Source organism: Thamnophis elegans, chromosome 8 (genome assembly GCF_009769535.1).
Source record: "Thamnophis elegans isolate rThaEle1 chromosome 8, rThaEle1.pri, whole genome shotgun sequence".
In the NCBI taxonomy this organism is placed as follows: Eukaryota; Metazoa; Chordata; class Lepidosauria; order Squamata; family Colubridae; genus Thamnophis; species Thamnophis elegans.
This window is the reverse complement of record NC_045548.1, coordinates 42,616,754-42,641,010: the sequence shown is the minus strand read 5'-3', so window position 1 is coordinate 42,641,010 and position 24,257 is coordinate 42,616,754. Positions and strand designations below refer to the sequence as shown.

The 24,257-nt window shown below is 36.0% G+C and overlaps 1 protein-coding gene across 1 annotated transcript in view; it reads right to left on the bottom strand.

The window, feature by feature from the left end:
* Positions 1 to 24,257, bottom strand: part of NKAIN3 (sodium/potassium transporting ATPase interacting 3) — a 185,165-nt gene that overhangs the window by 114,227 nt on the left and 46,681 nt on the right. The window lies entirely within an intron of this gene.

Genomic DNA, 24,257 nt, shown 5'->3' with positions numbered 1-24,257 from the left:
TTTCATAGGAAGGAATTATTGACATTGTTGACATTATAAGGCATTATTGACAAAGACTGATTCTTTTGAAAAGGACCGATATCCATTTCTTGATCCTTTATTTTTATTGCATAAATAAATCAGATTGTTACTAATAGTAGCAGCAAAATAAATATGGGTCATATCTAAAATCATGCCAGCAGATATCCACTCTTGCTCCTCTCCTCTTTGCATCTGCAAATTTGTGTCACATAATCCTATAGTGCAAATCAGCAGTCCTTTAAATCATGTGAAGCCAAATGTGAGGCCACAGCAAGAGAGCCACTAAAATCAATAATCAGTCACAAAATGTATACTACTGTGCATGTATTATTACTTGACTTTAGTACACAACAGAAGAACTACAGTATGGCTTAAACTACTGACAGTATTTCTAATTTTCATATTTCTTACAGTAAACAGAATCTCACATATGACATGCTTCTTCACACATGTACTGAATGGCAATGATTTGCACATATTGACAATTGACTAAATAAATGAATGCCTGAACAAAACTGTTTTCGCTCTATCAAATGACAATAAGTTCATGCACAAGCTCTCATATTGGTTTTTCACCAAATGCGAATTGGGATCATCGCTGATGTGTGATTTATAAAGCATACCAATCTTCACTAGCTCGAGTGGCAATTTCATGCTCTTTAATATTGATTTAAAATATAAATGGAGGTCATTCCAAAGCAGAGAATAGCACTTGATGGCATAAATGGCTTCTGCCTGTTCTGTAATTCTAAGAATGTCAACATATAAATTGTGCTACTTTAGTCTCCAGACTAAATAATTGCAAAAGATTCATGTGGTTAACAAAATGATTTTTTTTCAATTTATGTGCAAGAACTACCCTTTGTGCAGAGCAGTGAACTATATTGTATATTCTTTATATAGTATAATTTTAAGTATAATTACATGTAAACAAACTACTAAACTGTAAGCAAAGTATGATCTTAATACAATCTTAATGCAATATTAGAACATCTAAACCAGCAAACAATATTGATGAAGTTATGTAATTTTCACTTGGTTGTGCATTTAGAAACAAAATTTGTTTATACAATATATATGCTCTCCTTCCAATATGAGTTAACAATGAGTTAATTGAAAAAAAAATTGTTGACAGAATACAATGCATTGATATTCTGAGAAGTATATGGAATTATGAAAATCAGTCTTAATATTTACAATTATTATTGCAATGGATAGCACATTGTTATTAAAGCAGTCATTTCAAATTTAAAATACTTTTTGATTATTTGTTAAAATAGTTAGATACATTGAGAAGAAAGCACAAGCAAACAGAAAACATAGTCAGAAAAATAATATTTAGAACATTGCTTTGAGAAACATAAACTACATAAGCCATGGATTGCACTATAGCTGCGATGGCAAACTTTTTTTGGTTCCCATGCCAAAAGCGAGGAGAGTGCAGGAGGGTTGTGCAGTGGGCATGGCATACCCATAATACTATGCGTGTGATCCCCCAGCATGCATGCATGCCGGCTAGCCTCCGAAGGGTGAAAAACGGACCTACGGAGAACCTGGAAGTTTGGGGATGATAATTTCTGGTTTGTCCATAGGCTTCTCCTTTAGGCTTCCCTGAAGGTTCTGGAGGGCGAAAAACGGACCTACAGACAAACCAGAAGTCACCTGGTTTGCTCATAGGGTTGGTTTTTGCCCTCTAGAATCTTCAGGGAAGCCTCCTGAAGGCCCCTAAAGGCTACGGAGGGTGAAAAACGGACCTACGGACAAACAGGAAGTCACTTTTGATTTACTCGTAGGGCCAGTTTTTGCCTTTTGGAGCCTTCAGGGAAGCCTCCTGAAGGTCCTTGAAGGCTTCGGAGGGCGAAAAATGGACCTACAGGAAATCCAGAAGTTTGGGAATTGTGACTTCCAGTTTGTCTGTAGGGCCGTTTTTCACCCTCCGGAGCCTTCAGGGAAGCTCCTGAAAACTCCTGAAGGCTTCGGAGGGCAAAAATGGCCCTACAGCCAAACTGGAAGTCCATTCGTGAACTTCCAGGTTCCCCAGTTTTTGGTTTCCGGAGGACGAAAAACGGCTCCAAAAGAAGGCCAAAGTCAGCTGGCCAGCGCACGCATGTGCCATAGGTTCACCATCACGACACTATAGTCTCTGAGGGCATCATATGTTATTTCCAATGGCATCTGTAGAACCTCAAAATTCAATAAAATTAAGTTACATTTGCTTTTTAAAAATTGTTGTAACAACTCTTGTATTAATTCACAAGATTTTGGCATTCTTGCCTCCTGCAACATTTATACTCTCCCAAAGAGTATTTCACTTTCTTACTGGCAGAAGGGCCTACCAATATTTTATGAAACATCTGATCTCTGATGAGACAGTTTGAGCATTCTACCCAAATAGTGGGCTTTGTGGACAATATTTTAGGGAATGAAGGTTTGGGGCTGTAAATAACCATTTTACTAAGGTTTATACATAAGGTGACCAGATTTTCAGATTGGTAAAGAGAGACACCTTTGACCGGGGGGGGGGGGGGGGGGGTTGATTAAAAATTTTATACGGAGCAACAAAAATTTTCATATAATGCAAAAATAGTATTGTAATATTTTTTTATTTCAACATAACTACAATTTACAAATATAAATTGTAACTCTTGCCAAACATCAACATTTTGATCATGTGACCATGAGGATGCTGCAACGGTCGCTAAGTGTAAAAATGGTTGCTAAGTGTAAAAAATGGTCATCAGTCACTTTTTTCAATGCCATTGTAACTTTGGTCACTATACCACTTTTCTTGCCACAGTTCTTAAGTGAATAACTGCAGCTGGTATTTTGTATTTTGGATAGAATCTTTTTCTAAATAGTCTAAGACAATTTAAAAAAAGAATCCACACAGAATAAATTGAAGTAAAACATTTCAAAGTATTGTGCATAGAATTTTTAAAAATGGTTTCACTTCAATTTATTTTGGATAGAATCTTTTTTAAATAGTCTAAGACAATTTAAAAAAAGAATCCACACAGAATAAAACTTTTAAAAAATCCTATGCACAATAAATAAAATATTATTTTAAAATACATTAAAAAATAAAAGAAAAAACCCAGCAGGCACAAGTGAGCACTCCAAGTCAATCCAGAATGATATAGATGTTAATACAAAGAACTGAGCAAATTAAAATGGTGAAATTAGTCAGGGAAATATTTTTCAAAGAACTTTGCCACAATTTTTTTTCCACACGAGCCGACCTCCAACCTCTGTGCCCCACCCCTCTGGAAAATCCAGGAAGTAACACTTGCAGCTTCTCTAGCCAAGTATTTCCTGCAGCTCTATGGTACTTGGTCATTTTTTCTTATAAAATGAGGTAAAAGGGGCGGGGGGTCCGTTTTTTTTGCTTTAACGTTTTAATATCTTCAATGAAAGTACTGAGACAGAGAGAGAGGTTAGTTAGACAGAGTGTCTTTTGTCTTGCCCCGGTTAAGATTTCTTAAGCAAATCCACTGGGCTTTCAACATGAAGCCAGAAAATCGGGACTTTTTAAAAACGCCCCGGGACATGGGACAAATTGTTATAAATCGTGACTGGCCCGCTGAAATTGGGACGTCTGGTCACCTTATTTATACAATATTACATTGGGACAATATTACAATGCAATGAATTGCTTACCAAATGACATTGTTACAGTAAATGAAATTTATTTTAGCTTGCAGTTTGTAAATTTAAAAAATCCCTAAATAGAAACTTAATTAATTTAATCTAATTTAATCTTAATTTAATTGATTCAAACTCAGCATCAAAATGTAAGCGCAATGACGGCAAATTAGATATTGCACTGGAGAATAACAGTATATAAATAAGTTGTCATTCTCAGCTAGACTACAAAAAGCTTGAAGATGACCCAGTAATGTGTGCCAGCTGGATGGGCAAAATGCTTTCCATTTGGCAAGAGCTGCTTTGGCTGCAGATAGAGTTCCAGGCCCAGTTCAAAGGTGTTGGTTGTAACCTATACATCCATTTGCTGCACCACCTTCTTATCACATATATGAAGGAGACAGGATAACATCCTTCCCCCCAGAAAGACCCAGAATAAAATCCTGTAATAATTATGTATTATTTGTCTACCTAAAGCACTGCTATCTAGTGTACAGATTTTTTTCTGGAAAGAAACTTCATTATCATTATCATCAGAGAGTCCGCCATCTCTTCAGTGGCCTGAAGCTTCCTATGCTTGAAATAATAAAGTGTCCCAAAGGAAAATTGTCATGAGGACTTTTCTATATAGGAGTATGACAAATCAGTGACATCCAATGAAGCTGCTGAATCAGAGAAAGAGAGAAAAACCCAATACCCTCAAATTATTATCAAAATATTTTGAAAGACATTATAAGCTGCACTAAAAAAAAAACGGGGAAGCCTTTTTCTGGATGGCTTTTCCAGGTGTTGGGAGATAGTGACACATGGTTATGAGGTAATGTTGAGTGCCAAATGGCCTGCAAACAACTTCCAGTAAGCTTTCTGTGGATGAGGAGGATCTTCTATTCCTAGCATTGAGGAAATAGTGAATTGTCAGGCTTTACTAATGAAAGAAAAATTATAATGTTCTTTTCTTAAGGCAGCACATTTTGAATCAGCCCTATGCCTTGACGTTCATAAGTGAATACATTAGTTTGCGCTTCTTCAAAAAATAGCCACAAAAGCTTATGTTTACAGAATAACTGGAATCATAATTGTTTTGGAAGAGTATAAAGATGCTTAATAAGCAGTTGCATATATGAAGTTACGCAGATAGCTTATATTGGATGCTTTTGTCAGCTAGTCTAGTATTCCTTTGTTACAGAGATCAATGGAAAAACCGCAGGTAAGGTACACCTGCTATCTCTCCAATAACTGCTATCTAGAGAAATATTAAATATAAATTAGATTAAAATACCCTTCTCAAATAACTAAATACCTTTTTAATATTTTAAAATATCTCTATTTCAGTGAATAATTACAAATAATTTCTGCAATCTCTTTAAATATTCAAGCATGCTAGGAGATAATTAACTATGATGACAACTGCACAAAATGAAAACCTTTTTTTTTTTTTAAAAAAAACACCCTATGAATTACCTTGGAGATGTTAATTTGAGTTAAAAAAAGAATAATGAACCAGCAGTTACAAATGTACCATCAGGAAACTTCCTTATATGTCAAAAGCTTTTTATTTAAATGCATGCCATCTGAAGAATTCAGTTTGAAATTTGAAATTAGTTTTAATTGGTGGGAATAGCTTGAAAGCTTTTTTTTACACTTCATTAATTAACTACTAGAGAGTTTACCCATATTTTAAAAATGTAAAGTTTTAAATTGATACCTTCATTGAGTCAAATAAAATAGGTAAACACAGTAGAATTTGATTTTTTAATATAGGGGGACCAGAGAAGCTAAAATGCCTTTCTTGTCCAAATGTCATATTCAAAACTATTTCTTTGAAACAAGCAGGGAGGATGGGCTTTGATATTTACTTCCCTTACTTCTAGCAAAAATTATCATAACTTTAGGACATGTATAATTATAATCAATGGTATGTGGCACTTGACTAAAAATGTCAGTCCCAAACAGTTTTTCTCAGTGAGGAACACAATATGGAATGATTTTTTTCTGTTCAATTTTAAAAAAAGAAAAATATAGTAAAAATGCTTAGTTTTACAAAGGTTCTTCCTTTTAAAAAATTAATAGGTTATAAAACTTTTGGTACAAATTCCTGCTTAGGTTTACGAACTTCCAGTTGGCCCATTGGTAAAGTGACCAGACGTCCCGATTTTGGCGGGACAGTCATGATTTTTAATAATTTGTCCCGTGTCCTGCAGCGTGTTCAAAAAAATCCCGATTTTCCAAAAGAAAGAAAATCAATTTTAAAAAGGACGCCATAAAAAAAGTGTTTTTATTTCTCTGAAGTGTTGTTCCCAATGTGGCCTTTAGAGGGCAGTGGTTTCCCTCCCTCCTCTCCTGCGCGTGCGCGCGCCGACGCAGACCATTTTTCTGCAGGGAGAGAGGCGGCAGCGCAGCGAGGAGGCAGGTGGGCATCCGGTTGGGAGAGGCTGGTGATAGGGGTGGCTTTTGAAAGGGTTGGGGGCATTGGGGGAAGGCAATCAGGGGAACGCTGCTTTGCAACTGCCAGTGAAGTCCCATCCCCCCGCTCTTGCCTTTCCTTCTGCTTGCTCCATCCCAGCAGAGGCTGAGCCCACCTCTTATTTGGACCTCCTGCATTCCCCTCCCAAATGGAGCACCCCATTTCAAGCAACAAAAGCCATTTTAAAGCCATTTTTAAAAAATCCCACTTTTAAGGCGGTGAGCAGATCTAATGCTCCTTCCGACTCCCCACAACCGAGAAAGGGAGGGGGGAAGAAAGTTAGGGAAGGAAGGAAAGGAAAGAAAGAGGGAAGGAAAGAAGGAAGGAAGGAAAAGGAAGAAGGAAAGGAGGAAGGAAGGAGAGAAGGGAAAAAAGAGTGACTGGCTTCATTTCATCCAAGCAGGTTTTCATGCCTAAAATGGGACTAGAAACTCCTGATTTCTTGTCTGGTGCCTGAACCACTACTAGGCAAACTGGCTCTCTTATCCATATTTAATCTACTGTGACCAAATATCTTCCAAATTGTGCCAGGAAAGCAGCTCAGCACAGCTGCATTGAGCAACAGGAATTATTTCTATGGCTGTGTAGTTTCTCCTTTTGCAAAACTAGCAGATTAAACAGCAAACTCGCCACAAGATTGCAAGTAACTTCTAAAACTTCTCCTCAAATAGCAGTTATCTGAAACTACCCAGCGAGCAGAGTTGGGTGTTGATATTATTGTATCTCTGTATAAAGCCATGAATTTGTTATAGAAGGTCATAGACAAATAGCTGTCCTTTGGGGTCATTACAAGTGTCTGGAATAGAAGAACATGGGTGTTTTCTGATACGGAAGCATTTTGTATAAAATAGAGTGCAACATTGGCTAATAAACAATAGCTCCAAACTTAGTTTTAAATTCATACATTTAAATTCATTGCTATTTTCACATACTATGTGAATGAGACAGTTTTTATATTCCAACACTTCAGGATACAGTGTTAAGCTTATTGCATTGGGAAATTTTGTACAACATTTGCTTAAAATATTTAAGAAAAAAATAATGGTTGGATATTTTGTTGTTTAGAATGCAAGGCAAGCACACTTCAATTTTAAGGGATTGGGATTATTTCCATATACTGTACAGCTAGACTTCGATTTACAACCACAATTGACCCTAAAATTTCCATTGCAAAGCAAGATGGTTCCTCATTTCATGACCTTTCTTTTCACAGTTGTTAAGTGAGTCACTGCAGTTGTTAAGTGAACCATGCAGTCATTAAGCAAGTTTGGCTTTTCCCGGTCACTTTGCTTGTTGGAAACCAGCTGGGGAAGTGACAAATGGTGATCACATAATCCTGGATACTGCAACTATCATGAACACATGCCAGGTGCCAAGCAAATTTTGATCATGTGGTCATGAAGATGGTGCAGTGGTCATAAAGGAGAAAAACAGTCACAAGTCAGAAGAGCAACAAAGATGATTAGGGGACTGGAGGCCAAAACATATGAGGAACTGTTTCTGGAACTAGGTATGTCTAGTTTAATGAAAGGACTAGGAGAGACATGATAGTAGTGTTCCAGTATCTCAGGGGTTGCCACAAAGAAGAGGGAGTCAAACTATTCTCCAAGGCACGTGAGAGTAGAAAAAGAAGCAATGGGTGGAAACTAATCAAGGAGAGAAGTTGTGAATGTTCCAACACTGGAAGATTTTAAAAAGATGTTGGATAATCATTTGTCTGAAATGGTGTAGGGTTTCCTTCCTAAGGAGGGAGTTGGACTAGAAGATCTCCAAGGTGCCTTCCAACTCTGTTATTCTATTCTAACATATACTGTTTTAAAAAAGCACAGAAGGAACAATCCTCCAGGCTTCAGTGACTATCACTAAGTGTTGTAGCTTATGATTCTTGATGAATGTATTCTATTTTATTTTTCTTTATGTACACTGAGAGCATATTCACCAAAGACAAATTCCTTGTGTGTTTAGGAGTTTAGCTTCTCTCTCTTGAAAATGTAAGCTAGCATAAGGCATTATAATGCAAGCTAGCCTTAGCTTTCAAACAGTTCATTTAGTGACCAAAGTTACAATGGCATTGAAAAAAGTACCTGATGACCATTTTTCATACTTAGCGACCATTTTTCACACTTAGCGACCATTGCAGCATCCTCATGGTCACATGATCAAAATTTTGATGTTTGGAAACAGATTCATATTTATGATGGTTTCAGTGTCCTAGTGTCATATAATCATCTTTTGTGACCTTTTGACAAAATATAAAATTTTTAATCAAGCCCCCTCCCCCGGTCAATGGTGTCCCTCTTTACCAATCTGAAAATCTGGTCACCTTACCCATTGGGTCTATTTTTCTCCCTCCCCAGGCTCCGGAAGTTTTCCTGAAGCCTCGGGAGGGTGAAAAAGAGGCCCACCTAGCAACCAGAAGTTTGGGAACGAACTTCCAGTAGATCTGTTAAGCCTGTTTTTTACCTTCCTCAGGCTCCAGAGGCTTTCCTTAAGCCTGGGGAAGGCGAAAATGGCACCCCCCAGCCAGTGGTTGGTTTCAAAAAAATTTAGAATCTCTTCTGTAGGTGTGGCCTGCTTTGTGGGAATGGCTTGCTGGCCATGTGACCGGGTGAGAGTGGCTTGCCAGCCATGTGACTTGGTGAGCATGACCAACTTGTAAAATGTGATGAAACTCACTTAACAACGTTCTTGCTTAGCAACCAAAATGTTGCTCAGAAACTCTGGCATTTGAAGCACGCAAGTCTTAAAGCTGTCAAGTTACATGACCCTTGCACCCCTAACCCTTTAGAAAAAACCCCCCAGGGGTGTTCAAACTTGACAGCTTTAAGACTTGTGGACTTCAACTCCCAGAGTTCCTCCTCTTGCTCTTCATCTTGATGTGCGGACGGGCGAGGGGAGGGAGCTGGAACCGGTTCTAAACGGCACTGTAGATTTGTGGAACCTCTTCTATAGAAGAGGTTAGAACTGGCAGGAACCCACCCCTGACCCCAGCCCTCCGGAAGCCAAAAATCAGCTGGCTTGTGCCGTAGGTGGGTGTTGCATGCGCATGCATGGGGCAGGGGTTACACGTGCATATGCTGGGTGCATTGAATTGTGGGTGTGGGCATGCGCATGTGTGTGATAGCATGCACATGCACAATTTTGGCACACCTGTACAAAAAGGTTAGCTATCATTGGTCTATAAATTAACTAACTGGAATTTCTAATCTGGATCTAATGACAATGACAGTTCATTAAAATCAGACAGCAGATAAGCTAATATTTTCTCATGGGACATAAGTCATAAGTTAAGCATGAGTGTATAACACTAGCTGCCAGATTTCCTACAGGACCAAATTATATCTTTAGTATATTAAATTTCTCTACAAATATATTCTAAGAATGTGAATTTAAGGACATGGATAAATATCTTTTGCCTGTTTTTTTCTGTCTGTCAGGCTTGGAAAATGAACTACTTGGAGAGGATATCATACAAAGTTCTTGTCGATGGATCCTTTTGAAGGGTCCTTGGTGGTCTCTGAGCTTGGTTTTTTTCTTGAAGACGTTTCATTATCCAAATTAGGTAGCATCATAAGTGCTAATAAGAAGTGGGATTTTTTTCTCTATTCATATTCTAGTGTCTTTATTCTAAAGTTAATAATCCTTTAAGGAAATAAAAATTAGAAAGGAAATAATTATTTTAAGATTGCTAAATAAATTTATGCCACAAGTTAAAACAAGGTAATTCTAATTCCACACAATTCAAGCTACCAGATACTTCATCTTAACAAACTGTATTCATTAAGCAGGTATTTACTCTAACTAAAGGAGAATATTTGTACATAACTATTATAAATTAGAAGTGAATATTATGGTAGTAGAAACTTGAGTAAATCCTATCACTGAATGAAGTATAACAATTTCATTTTGGGGATTTATCTGATAATTATGGTGGTTGGTAATAAGGTTTCATGAGGTTCTTTTAATCTTGCTAATATTATCATATCCTGTAATGCAGGCATATTATTCCATTCTCTTGTGCACATAAAGCTACCCCCTAATTGATGCATTTATTCTTATTTGAATAATTTATTTGCATCATGGTCCAATATATCAATATTACTGACATTTAACTGTGGGCTAATCTCAGTGATATAGTCATTAATATAAAGAAATGTAAATCTAGGTCACAAGTCTCTTGTGTATCATGAAAATTCTTACACCAGGAATGAAGTAATTATTGTCTGAGGATCATTCAAATATATTTATATTGCCTAAATTATTTTTAAATGGCACATTAATTAGCAATCTAGAAAATTTGTAAGCCAGCTATGTCTTTATGAAATGAATAATATTGCCAAAAATGGCAAGATAACATACTACAAATTGATCTTATAATGGTAAGATCAAAATTGCTGCTCTTCCATTCTTACCATTCTTTAATTTTAAATTTAAATGAATGAAAATTCACATTACTGCACTTGTAGGAAAACTCTACTTTCCATCGCTATTCTCCACAACAAAGTCATCTGCCATCTTTATTCCTATGACTGGCTAAATTTTCATTCCTTTGGAACTAATACTTCAATTTTCTTACCCTGTGAATATGAAATCAATATGTTATATTGCATATTTCCTTGGTAATAATGGTGATACATAACATTGCTCTTTGCAGGGTGGGGGTGTAGGAAGGATCATTCTCACTGATTTTTATTTTTTTTTTTAAAAAAGGAAAAACCATCAGGGAAACTATCAGGAAAATTAGCAAAACAGACTTATGCTTGCCTAAGTTCCAGGAAAAAGGCAAATCAGGAATCACTGTCATCCTGTATGATTCACTTTTAGCAGCACCACTTTTAAGAGAGTCATGCAATGCTTTAATAATGGCTGCTTCCTCTCTTTGGGAAACCACATGCAGTGAAAGCAAACAAAGCATACCGTCTTGCAGCTGTTCTCCCTCTGAGGACAGAAGGCTATAGAGAGTATTAGTTATTTATTAGTTATGTGAACATGGCAGGATTTTGTTGGGATAGAAGAAAGACTAATCAGGCATCTTCTCTAATCACAGAATAGAACTGTCTATCAACAAAGAAATGCATTCACTTTTGAAGAAACCTATTCTATTTGAAATAGAAAATTCAAGACTGCAATATTGTAAATTATGGTGTTTGGACATTATATAACCTAATCAGTGGAGAGTTGTTTGATTCAGAATTAGATCTGCCTCACCTTCCTGAAGTATCCTGTGGATTATTTAACATGTTAAATTTTATATGATGTATAGAATGAAATAATGGAATAATTGAAAGATAGAAAAGTGTCATGATATTAGCATATTTTCTACATTAAACCATAAAATTCTATAATCAGTAGAAGAATATCCCACATCATTCATCTACTGATTTTACATACTTCTCAATTGCTTTCATGCAAGAAGAGATACTCAAAGAAAGTGGAAGGTAAACAACGGAAATTAATGTTAGGTTTAGCTTCAATCTTCTACTAAACAAAAAGAATAAGTTGGCTTTTTTATAAAATTGATTTCTAGTTCCTTGTTCAAATCAGGATTTCAAATTAAACTATTCCAGGGAGATGCTGTGTAGCCATTGCTTAAATTATACCACTGATCTGTAATCAAATTAGATCAACCTTTATTTTGATCATAGGCAAGCATTAGGGGCAGGGGACAGTCCTGTCTGTCTGTCTGTCACCTATCTCTTGATTGAGATAGAGTTTATTTTATAATGTTGGGTCCCAATCAGAAGCCAGGACTCATCTCTCATTAATTTTGAGCACTGTTGCATAGAACTTGTATGTTGAAGCAGGGTTAATGACTGAAAGCAACAAGGAGGTGTAATATTGCCCACACACCAGGCATATTTATATAGCAATGAAAGAATGAGACTAATATGTGTGTGGAGTATGAGTAATGATGAAATGCATGCAATGTTTTTAAAACCAATTTATTCTATTTGTTTAGTAGATCAAAACTAAACCTAACATTAATGTTCTTTGTTGTTTCTATGTGTCCAGAGTCAAAAGAAAATTGTTGCTCCAAATAAAGACCTTTCCAATTATTTTCAAGGATAGCTAAGGGAAGGAGACATGACATTATGCCAGATTAATCCCTTCTGGAGAAACCTTATCTTAATTAGCATACATATTAAGTAGACTCTGGTCAATCAAAGAGGCCTCCAACTTCTCTCACAATTTAATTCAGGAGATGGAAAAAAAATGTTTTGAGGGAAGAACATTTTTCAGTGAAGTACAAGCCCCTACTGATGGTGGATCAGCCTTGCCACCTTTCTGTATAAATGGTTCCATTGTTCTTCATGTTAGAATATTATTTTTTACTTTAATATTTGAATTTGAATTTGGTTTTTTTTTATAAAACTTAAATCCTTTAGTCCATGTCTTGCATTCTGAAATGAAAAAATTCTTGTGGACATCATTTTAGACATTTTAAGACTGCCACCACATCCACTTACAGCTACTATATCTCAAGGCTAAACATCCTCAGTTCTTCCAATGTATAATACTAGAATTTAGGTTCTAATCCCCTGATTATGTGCTGCCTAGCATTAGACATAATACTCATGGTAAGCGTGAACTAAAGTGACTACAGTCCAATCCAATGGTGAAATTCATTTTTTTTTACTACTAGCGGTTCTGTGGGCATGGCTTGGTGGACGTGGCAGGGGAAAGATATTGCAAAATCTACATTCCCACCCCACTCCAGCGGAAGGATACTGCAAAGTCTCCATTCCCATCCCACTCTAGGGCCAGCCAGATGTGGCATTTGCCAGTTCTCTGAACTACTCAAAATTTCTGCTACTAGTTCTCCAGAACCTGTCAGAACCTGCTGGATTTCACCCCTGGTCCAATCTTATCATGATCTGTCTAGAGATCCATAAGAATGGGTGTCAACTTCAATGGTTAGTAGTTGTCTGTATTTTAAATTTTCCCATTTTGAAGATAGTGAAAACATTTCTTCTTCTTCAGACATCTGTTATTTTATCAGTTCTTCAGAATTTCTCAAAGAGATAAAATTTCAGCCAGATCATGAGCATGTTTTCTCAGTATTACAGAATGCAGTTTATCTTTCCTTGGCCTTAAATCATTTAAAGGATAGATATTCCTTCATCATAATTTTACCATTCTCAGTCTTCAATCTTGAATGTCTTGTTTTTCACCATTTCCTGGTAGAACTATTACTTTCATTGAGTGCTGTCAAGTCAATGTTGATACTTAGAGCTACATATTTTTCTCAAGATGATCTTTGCTCAGCATGGCCTTTTAGGTGTTTCAATAATTTATTTACTACAGTTGCAAATATGTTGATCCCTCTTGCTGCTGCTGACCCTCTTCTGGATCCTTCCAGTTTTCACATTATGGATTTAATGGATATGGGTCTTCACATACAATACCCTAGAGAATCTTATAGATTCTCTAATCATTAATAGATGAATAACAATAATCTTTACTTGACCAGTGTGTCAAAAAGATTAGCAATGTTAGCAATGTTGACTTTGGATTACATTAAAGCTATAGTAGCTTTCCCAACCAGATTCTCTCCAGATGTGTTGGGATTACAATTTACCACTTTCTCCTTCAGTATTGAAAATTCTTGGGAGGTTTAGCCTTAGCACATCCGATTGACATTAGATTTCAGAAGAATTTCTCTAAATAACAGTCTGTAAAGAATAATATATTTTTTCTTGCTGTTTAAACACTTCTAAACTTGTTTAGAAAACAAAAGTAATCAGAAAAAAAATATACTTTCTTAGTGATGAAGATGGGTGGTGGTTCATTGATTATCAGTTTGTCCTTATTTGTTAGCTAATCATAAAGATTTATCAATTAAATTATGAAAAATTACTAGAGAAAACTAAAACATGCTTTTAGAATATATATGCATGCAATAAGTACATTATTATTTATCTGCAAATACTATTGGGACATTTGATAATTATCAGACTGCAGCAGGCAAAAAGGTGGAATTTTATACTCTCCTCCCCTTTTGTAAGTCTGATGGTATTAATTCTTCAAAAGCTATTGTATTTTTTGGAGTATAAGATGCACCGGAGTATAAGATGCATCAAGATTGTGAAGAGGCAATTTTTTTTTTAAAGTTTTTGCACTCTGCAGACCTTACAAAAACAGGCCCACTTTTTTTTTTTAAAAAAAAGGGTATGAATAGCCTTTAGGAGGCTTATGGAGTGCTCCTGGGAGTTGGGGGTTAAAATTGAGCAAAAAATGGCCCATTTTTCACTCATTTCTGCCCTCCCCAGCCCCCAGGAGCACTCTATAAGCCTCCTAAAGGCTATGCATGGCCATTTTGGTGAAGGGGGTGGGGTTTCAGGAGGCCAAAAATTCTGTATTCAGTGTATAAGACACACCCAGATTTTCAGCCTCTTTTTTGAGGGAAAAATGTGTGTCTTATACTCCAAAAAATATGGTACTTTTTGTGTTGGGATAAAATTTCCATTAGCCCCAAGTTTCTTCAAATCTAACTAGAAAGAACAAATGACATAGTGCAGTATTTTGTAGAGTACTAGAATAATCTTCTGAGATTAAACAATAAATCCTTTATTTTAAAATGGGAGATGTCACCTAAGTAACCCGAAAACAATGGTATTCACTCCATTAGAATGCTGTCCTATCTGGAGGAATAGAAGAGGATACTGGGTCTATTTTGCTTCCTTACGTTACAGTTAAAAACAGTTGTACAATAACTGATGTTATCAGTTGTTAAATCAATCCACATTTGAGAGGAAATACATTTCTAGGAACTCTCATTTAAATTATAAGTGGGCCTTGCATACATGATATATTTACCATACAAGTGGTGTTTCTTTTTAATCATCTCTTTAGAATTAATACTCTGCATACTATCTTTGTATGCAGCTTAATAATAAACAGATGCTACTGAAACATCAAGGTTATTAGCTCAATTTCCATGCATTTTGCAAAAATATTAGTATGACAAATTGACTCCCTGAGTTACTGAATATGGTAACCCATTCAATCAAGAATGGCAGATAAAATTATCTAGGAAAGACTAGTGCCTTGAAAAATATGATGAATAATATGCCTCATTTCCTACTGTATTCACCAAAGATTACCTTTACAAATTCATAGCAAGAAAGTGAAACAAAAATTTATCTAGGTGATAGAGCTTAAATAAGAAGAATTAGGGCTAAAAATAGAGATATATAATTAAATAAGTATAATAATTAGATTTATATAAATTTTAATAACAAGTAGAGCTTGTAGGAGAACAGATAACATAATTAAAACCAAAATTTCAACATTTTTATGAATAAAAAAATCATTTGGCTGTTAAGTAAAATGTTAATACATTGAAGACAGCCAATTGCAACTGAGATTTTGTTAGAAAGTGAAAAGCTAGACTAACAATTGCTCTGAGTTGCTTCAGTTTTGTTAAATATGATACCACTATCTTTTTCCTTCAACTTCATACTAGTAAGAAACTACCAAATGTTTAGGATAATGCCAAAGAAATGGAAGAGAACACATCACTCTGACAACATAGCTTCAGTCTTAATAATATGAAAGGCTGCTTTAACCTAATTTAAACCAGGGAACCATCTGTTAATATTGATTATCAATGACATGTAGATTTCCCAGTATTGCCTGAAGATGCTGGGATTCAACTTGGAAACTTCTGCATTCAAATAAATATTCTATCCATCATTTACATCAATTTCTGCCAACCCAAAAAAGCAGCCACCTTTATTGAAATTATTGGGAAGCAAGGAAAAGTGTGACTAAAAAAACGGAAAAGACATAGACAATAAAAAAAGAAAGGACAATTTCTCAAAATAAGGTATATATTATGTGCATATAAGATCCTTACAGGTGCAAGTTCTGTCTAAATTCTGTTGCCTACATTCTGGAAATAACTTGCCATATTTTATTTTCTGCCATTTTAAAAAAAATGTTCTTATCCTCAATACGGCAAATTTTATCTTGCCAAATGACTTTTCGTATACTAATTCATTTATTCTTCTCATTAATAAATGTACTAATCACTTAGTGGGAACAGAATGTATAAGAGCACCATATTGTTGTACCTGCATAAGCAACAAACTTTCTAAGCATGCCATATAATCCATTTGATTGTAAAATGCTTGTGGGTCTGAGATGTGAAAAATAAAAAGTGGAAATATAAAATGCCATACTTGATAAAATAAAATGAAGGTCTTAACGGCAACCAGTTCCATAAAATAGGCATTTGAAAATCTTTGGAGGGACCTTTTGCTTCAATTAAATTTGAATAAAACACCCTCTCAAAGCTGATTCATGAAAGAACATCTCCTCTTCAATTTTAAGACGGAAATGAAATTACTATGCTGATGCTCTTTTCTCTGCTTGACAGGCCCCTTCAGGACAGCCTTTTTATCTTTGCACCAAACGTAAGGCGACCAGATTTTCAGATTGGTAAAGAGGGACACCTTTGACCGGGGCGGGAGGGGGGGTTGATTAAAAAGTTTATACGGGGCAACAAAATTTTTCATATAACGCAAAAATAGTATTGTAATTTTTTTTATTTCAACATAACTACAATTTACAAATATAAATTGTAACTCTTGCCAAAAATTAAAATTTTGATCTCGTGACCATGAGGATGCTGCAATGGTCGCTAAGTGTGAAAATGGTCGCTAAGTGTGAAAAATGGTCATCAGTCACTTTTTTCAATGCATTGTAACTTTGGTCACTATACCACCTTTCTTGCCACAGTTCTTAAGTGAATAACTACAGCTTGTGTTTTGTATTTTGGATGGAATATTTTTTTAAATAGTCTAAGACAATTTAAAAAAAGAATCCACACAGAATAAATTGAAGTAAAACATTTCAAACTATTCCACACAGAATAAATTCAAGTAAATTTATTTTTAAAAATTCCATGCACAATATATTTCAAAGTATTGTGCACAGAATTTTTAAAAATGCTTTCACTTCAATTTATTTTTGATAGAATCTTTTTTAAATAGTCTAAGACAATTTAAAAAAAGAATCCACACAGAATAAAGCTATTAAAAAAAACCTAGGCACAATAAATAAAATATTATTTTAAAATACATTAAAAAATAAAAGAAAAAAACCCAGCTCACTTACCAGCAGTCACAAGTGAGCACTCCAAGTCAATCCAGAATGATATAGATGTTAATACAAAGAACTGAGCAAATTAAAATGGTGAAATTAGTCAGGGAAATATTTTTCAAAGAAACTTTGCCACCATTTTTTCCACACGAGCCGACCTCCAACCTCCATGCCCCTCCCCTCCGGAAAATCCAGGATGTAACACACGTGGCTTCTCTAGCCAAGTATTTCCTGCAGCTCTATGGTACTTGGTCATTTTTTCTTATAAAATGAGATAAAAGGGGCGCGGGGGGAGTCCGTTTTGTTGCTTTAACATTTTAATATCTTCAATGAAAGTACTGAGACAGAGAGAGGGATTAGACAGGGTGTCTTTTGTCTTGCCCCAGTTAGGATTTCTTAAGCAAATCCACTGGGCTTTCAACATGAAGCCAGAAAATCGGGACTTTTTAAAAACGCCCCGGGACATGGGACAAATTGTTAGAAATCGTGACTGTCCCACTGAAATCAGGATGTCTGGTCACCTTAACCAAACGTGACTTGTAAACCTCTGCACTCCAAACACTTCAACTTTTGGGAGTAGGTTTATTCATGAGAGAGCTCACAGACACAACTAAAAAATTAGTTTCCTGTTGTGACTAAGCAGTTTTGCTGAGAGTTCTTTCGGGATCAAGATTCATTAGGCAGCTGGGAGTGGTTAGAAGCAAGTTTGGAGATAAAAGGACGGATGCTGCCACGCCCCAGTTGCTGGAGTCAACATACGTTCCTTGATCCGGGATTGTGCTTTCTTTGCTGTACGCTTCAAAAAGGGTCTGGACTCCTGTAAACCTGAGAAACTCTGGGAAGAAGGGCTTTGTTCCATGTGACTCTTCTTGTATTTACCGTAAGAGAACTTTCGATTAGAGACTGTTTATCTTTTGGCAGAGACGTTAATTAGTTTAGCTTGGCTCGCAGCCATTTTGAAACTGAGAACTGATAAAGAGAATTCCCTTCCCTTTCATTGCCTGTCGTCTGTTAACAAGGGAAGGAGGGGGGAACAGAACAGTTTCCTAAATGCAAACAAGTTGCCCAATAAAATGTTGTTTGTTGAAGTATATAAAGTTAAAGTCTTTCTTTAACTCTATACTCCAAAGGTTTAAATGGTTTTTCCTTCCGTTTTTCCACATCAATGAATTTCTTTGGATAACCTTGAAAGCAGGGGTGGGTTCTGGCAGGCATTACTGCCGGTTCGCTCATGGGTGTGCATGATTCTGTGGCTTGATGCATGTGCATGCGCAGTACAATTAAAATTGTTCTGCACATGGGCAGAACTGAAAAACAAGATGGTGGCAGACCTGGGTCATTGCCAGTTCCAGCGACCCAGACCGCCAAACCACTACCGGTTCAGCCAAACTGGGCCGAACCAATAGGAACCCACCACTGCTTGAAAGGTACATGATCTTTCTTTACAAACTCTCTAGCCTGGGGACTGCTTCATTCATTACAACATTAGCCAAGATTTGGTGAGCAGTGCTGCTCAGCTGTCTTTGATAGGGCTTATCTCAAGGTTTGGGAAGCACATTTGTTTAAGGATGAATTACTTGACTTTATCTGCCAGCACTTGTTAGAAATTTTCCCAATAATTGCTGAAGAACATGTGCTCACTTTCTTTGACAAGCTTCATCCCAAGCAAAGGCTATACATTTGGGATGTAGTTTTGACAAGCTACATCCCAAGCATAGGCTATCACACAATCATTTTTTTTAATGTAAGCCATTAAAGAAATCACAATTTATTTGTACATCCTGTTCCACCATTTTTTGATGGCAGAAAACATTTTCCATTACATGTACTTTATATATATTCCAAAGTTTCTAAAACCTAATGCAAAACAAGGACTATATCTACACGCTTCTGAACAAATATGTAATGAAAATCCCTGCTTCCATTTTTACCTGCAGTAACTTAGCTAAGTCCTATTTTATAGATTTGGGGAGGGGGATATCATCCTAAACGCATCACAGTCATTATCATTGTTACATCAGGTGTGAAGTCATTTTTAGATGTAACATTTTGTAATAACCCTCAGTACCTAAATTAAGAAGATAATAATTCAACTGAGTTTGGAAGGGGTAACCATATTCTTTGGGTTCACAGGCAGATACTGAAACCTAGCAAATAAATTACACATTCTTCCTGCTTTCTAATTTCAAAAACCCATTTCCCTTTGAGCCCTAGAAATAAAGGATAAAAACTATAGAACAATTAAATAGCAATAGCAATAGCAGTTAGACTTATATACCGCTTCATAGGGCTTTCAGCCCTCTCTAAGTGGGTTTACAGAGTCAGCATATTGCCCCCACAGTCAGGATACTCATTTCACCCACCTCAGAGGGATGGAAGGCTGAGTCAACCTTGCGCCGGTGAGATTTGAACCGCCGAACTGCAGATAGCAGTCAGCTAAAGTGGCCTGCAGTACTGAACTCTAACCACTGCGCCACCTCGGCAGTTGAATTCTACACTATCTGTTTCCAACATTCTCCCCAATTAAGCTGCATTATTTTTCTGGAACAACAAAATGAATTTCTTCCTGCCAGTGTGAAGTCACTCAGCAGTCAAAGGTTGATATGTAAACAAAAGAAAATGGAAATGGAAATGCAGTGAAGGGAGAAAATTGTAGTCCCACATTCAGTTCAACAGTTAAAGAGTTAAATAGGAGTGTGAATAGATCCTGGTTCTAACTATTTTCGTTTCTGTTAGAGAAAAGCTATAAGAAAGCTGACCCAATTAGATAGATGATCAATCCAGAATTAGTAGAAGATATATAGTAAATAAAATTTCAGCATTAAAAGCAATAGAGGAAACATACCTTCCATTTACACTTTCTGTGCATTGTGGATATCATGTAAATTTACTCAGATAATGTAAATTCAATTATCTATTTATGTGTCTTGTCCAAACTACTTCGGATACAATGGATTTGTACTCTATTTCAGAAGGAATGACTAGGCAGAAAATTGGTTCATTGCATGTAAAGTCTGCTATATAGAATAAGCTAAATTAAGACTTATTTGTTTCACCTTCCACATAAATTACCCAAAATGGAAAGTGCTTACCCGAAATGCAGATGAGGGGATGGGCATGGGCATTTTTATCACTGAGACTTCTGGATTTGTATACAGGTTAACATTATCTGAATTCTTTTGTCTTTATCTAGTTGTGTTATATTTAACAACAAATTAGAAATAACATATCAGAAACATCTACTATCTTATTTGCTAAACTGTTTTTACAGTGGTGGTGGAAGCAGCAGCAACATTTGCTTAAACAGAAACCTATGCATCCTCTCTTTTCTCTGTTCTACAACAGCTTCTTGGTTTTATAGACTGTTAAGTGGAGAGTAGAACATTCATGTCTATTGTGAGTGGGCAGGGATGGCTTTCTGCCAGTTCTAACCTCTTCTATAGAAGAGGTTCCACAAATCTACAGTGCCGTTTAGAACCGGTTCCAGCCCCCCCCCGCCCATCTACACATTATCAAGATGAAGAGTGAGAGGAGGAATTCTGGGAGTTGAAGTCCACAAGTCTTAAAGCTGTCAAGTTTGGACACCCCTGGGGTTTTTTTCTAAAGGATTAGGGGTACAAGGATCTTGTAACTTGACAGCTTTAAGACTTCCACACTTCAGTGCCAGAGTTCCTGAGCCAACATGACTGGAGGAGGAATTCTGGGAGCTGAAGTCCACAAGTCTTAAAGCTGTCAAGTTTGAACACCACTGGGTTTTTTTTTTCTAAAGGGTTAGGGGTGCAAGGGTCTTGTAATTTGACAGCTTTAAGACTTGCGTGCTTCAAATGCCAGAGTTTCTGAGCCAACATTTTGGTTGCTAAGCAAGAGCGTTGTTAAGGGAGTTTCACCACATTTTACAAGTTGCCCACGCCCACCCAGTCACATGACTGCCAAGCCACTCCCACCCAGTCACATGGCTGGCAAGCCACTCCCACCCAGTCACATGGCCAGTAAGCCACTCCCACAAAGCAGGCCACACCTACAGAATAGGTTCTAAAAAAATTGAAACCCACCACTAGATTGGGGTCATATACTGCACATTGTCATGGTTTGTTTAATTATGTCTTGGATAAAACAGAGTTTATAAGCCACAATACAAATACAAAGTCAAAGCCAAAAGAATACATTACAGTTTCATGCAATATGTGAACCAATCATTGTAGTTTATGGCACAACTGTCTATGGAGGTTCTCAATTATCCAAGACAAAGTTGTCCCAAAGATGCTATTCCAAAAGGCAACTGGACATTCTTATCTCCTCCCCCCATTTTTATAGCATAAAGTATTGTTTGAAGCTTACCAACTGTGTTTATGGAATAAGCCATGGTTCAGTATGATACCAGAACCCATTCTTAACAGCATATGAGGATTCTAATTAAAGTTTATACACAGAATCCTTCTGTGCACAATTATCGGCATATGGTTTCTCTAAATCAGCTAATACCATTCAGTGTGATGCTCTGGAAAGTTATTACTACAAATTTATTACATGTGAAATGAACCAATGACAAATGATGCTGCACCCAAGAGTCATGCAAAAGAAAACTTACCATTATCTCTGTGTTTTTTAAGCCCTATTTTTGAAAAATAGATTTCACCCAGAAGTTTTGAAAACCAAATTGATTATTTCAAAGTCCAAAATTCGATAAACATAATATTAGAAATATTTTTCAGAATTGTTTACAGCTTATTTTTAAATATATATATATTACTGATTCCCAAGATCTTTGAAAATTCACATGTACACAAACATTGGCAAAAGACAGGTGTTCTGTCCAGATTTTAACAGGATTTACTTACAAAACCAGTACTGCATGTAACTGGTTTTTATATATGACCATTTTAAAGCATTTATGCTGAGTTGAAAATGAAAGAAAAATTGTCTGAATCTGTGTCCCAACAAATCAGAAATTCAGGAGATATTTAACTGTTGAAGGATTTAGAAATTATCTTTTTTTTTCTTTAGAAGATAGTGCTGAGCTTAATGCAGTGCAATTCAAGAACTCCATTAGTATAATAATAGGTTTGTCTGCTGGCACTGCTTCTGAGATACAATGTATTAAATGCCATTTAACTGTTCCGATAAATTCAAGCTCATGGGTACAATTCCTAAGCATTTTCCTTACTAAAGAACAAACTATTGTGACCATAATAAGATCAATCAATATTAGTGTGAAAACATAACAAGTAGTAAATGTGCTAGCAAAGGAAACAACATGAAAAATTGTTATCTTAATTATTAAATTATTCCTAATACAAAGTGATATTTTGGGTTAATAGTTTATTCATAATGTACTGGTAACATTTTGTCCTATTAAAATTTCAAGAGAATGATTATCAGATTTAATTTGAAAATGGGAAAAATAACATTTGCTAAACTGGAATAAATAAGTTCAAATAACATTAGAATTCATTAACAAAGTTGTTAGTATTACTTTAAAAAAAACTCTGTTTCCAACGATTTTTTCAAGTTTGTATTAAAAATGAGTGCATTAAAGCAGCTTCCAGAGAGATCATAACTTTTGGTTATGGTATTGTGAGTTTTTAAAGGGGCTTCACAACTCAGTTGCTTTCAACTAAACATTTCTAAGCAGATGTTTTTAAACACACACACACACACTTCTGTTTATCTTGTTTCAGTTATGAAAGTTGCTTGTATCAAAGCAACCTAAGCATACAGAACTTCAACATGTGCCAAACTGTTAGAAGCAGTAGTACTCTTTCAATTCCAAGCTTTGTATCAACATTTTACAAAAAAAACCTAATAGCCAGACTCTGGCTAGTGTGAATCCAGCTTATGTGGTTAGCTTATGATTGTTATGTAAACTCCAAAAAAAATGGGTAAAGTTAAGGGTTAAGTTTACAGTAGGTAAGTATATTCTGCTAACATATATGTGAGTTTCAAAACCATCTGCTTGCCATTCCTTGACTAGTTTAAGAATGTTCCCTGAATCATTCTTACAGTGCACCTAGGAATAAATCTTTACTGTAGCAGCAGTACCGAAATCATTTCCAGCTGATTATTCTGATACCGGTAGTTAAAACTTGGGGTTTATTTCTGGCGTCTTTTCTTCCCATCCTTTTCATGCTTAATATAAACTATAATCTGCTTCTCCCATGCTCTAGGCTAAAAAGTAGTTGTTTGCCAAGATTCTAGAAATTCCTGCTCTAAGGTGCTCTAGGTTGCAATTTAGATTCCACATCTTCTAATAACTAAATCGTTTGACTCCATGCAATGATCCCACTCATGTTGTTGTACATGATAAGATTTATATCCATGAATGTCTATGTCTATCCCTGGATTCATAGACAAGCTGTATCACTTCTATTAGATGCAGGGACAGATTTTAGCAGGAATTTGGTATCATTACTAAAGATCTTTAGAAAGATTGTTAGAAAACCAAGTCTATCCTCCGAAGTTACTCAGTGAATATACTTGCTGTTCAATTTTCTCCCTGTTGCTGTTAAACCTCTGCACTCTTAAGTTTGAAATCTCTTATTACAATTCCTTAAATAACACCCCTTAAAATACTGTGACCTGTCCACTCTGCTCCCATGTTTATAAGGATTTTCTTTTGAATGTTTTCAAACTGCTTGTCTGACTCCTGGAGATGCAGCTATAAACAGGGAACCTGTCTACCATATGTGGTGGTCCTGCCAGGAAGCCAGGAAGTATTGGCTTAAAATAAAGGAATGTTTTGAACAAATTACAGAACAAAAGATCAAACTGAAATGGGAGCTATTCTTATTGGGCATATTAGGTGGAAATATGTGTAAAAGAATTTCAGTGTATAATATTACATATACTAATTGCAACTAGAATCATCTTTGCTCAAAATTTGAATCAGAATAATATCCCTTCAGATGCAATGATAATAAGAAGGGTACTTGAGTTTGCAGAGATGGATAGGTTGACCATGGAACTGAAAGACAGAGAAGAATCAGAGTATTATAAAGTGTGGAGTAGATGGTATAAATGGCTATTG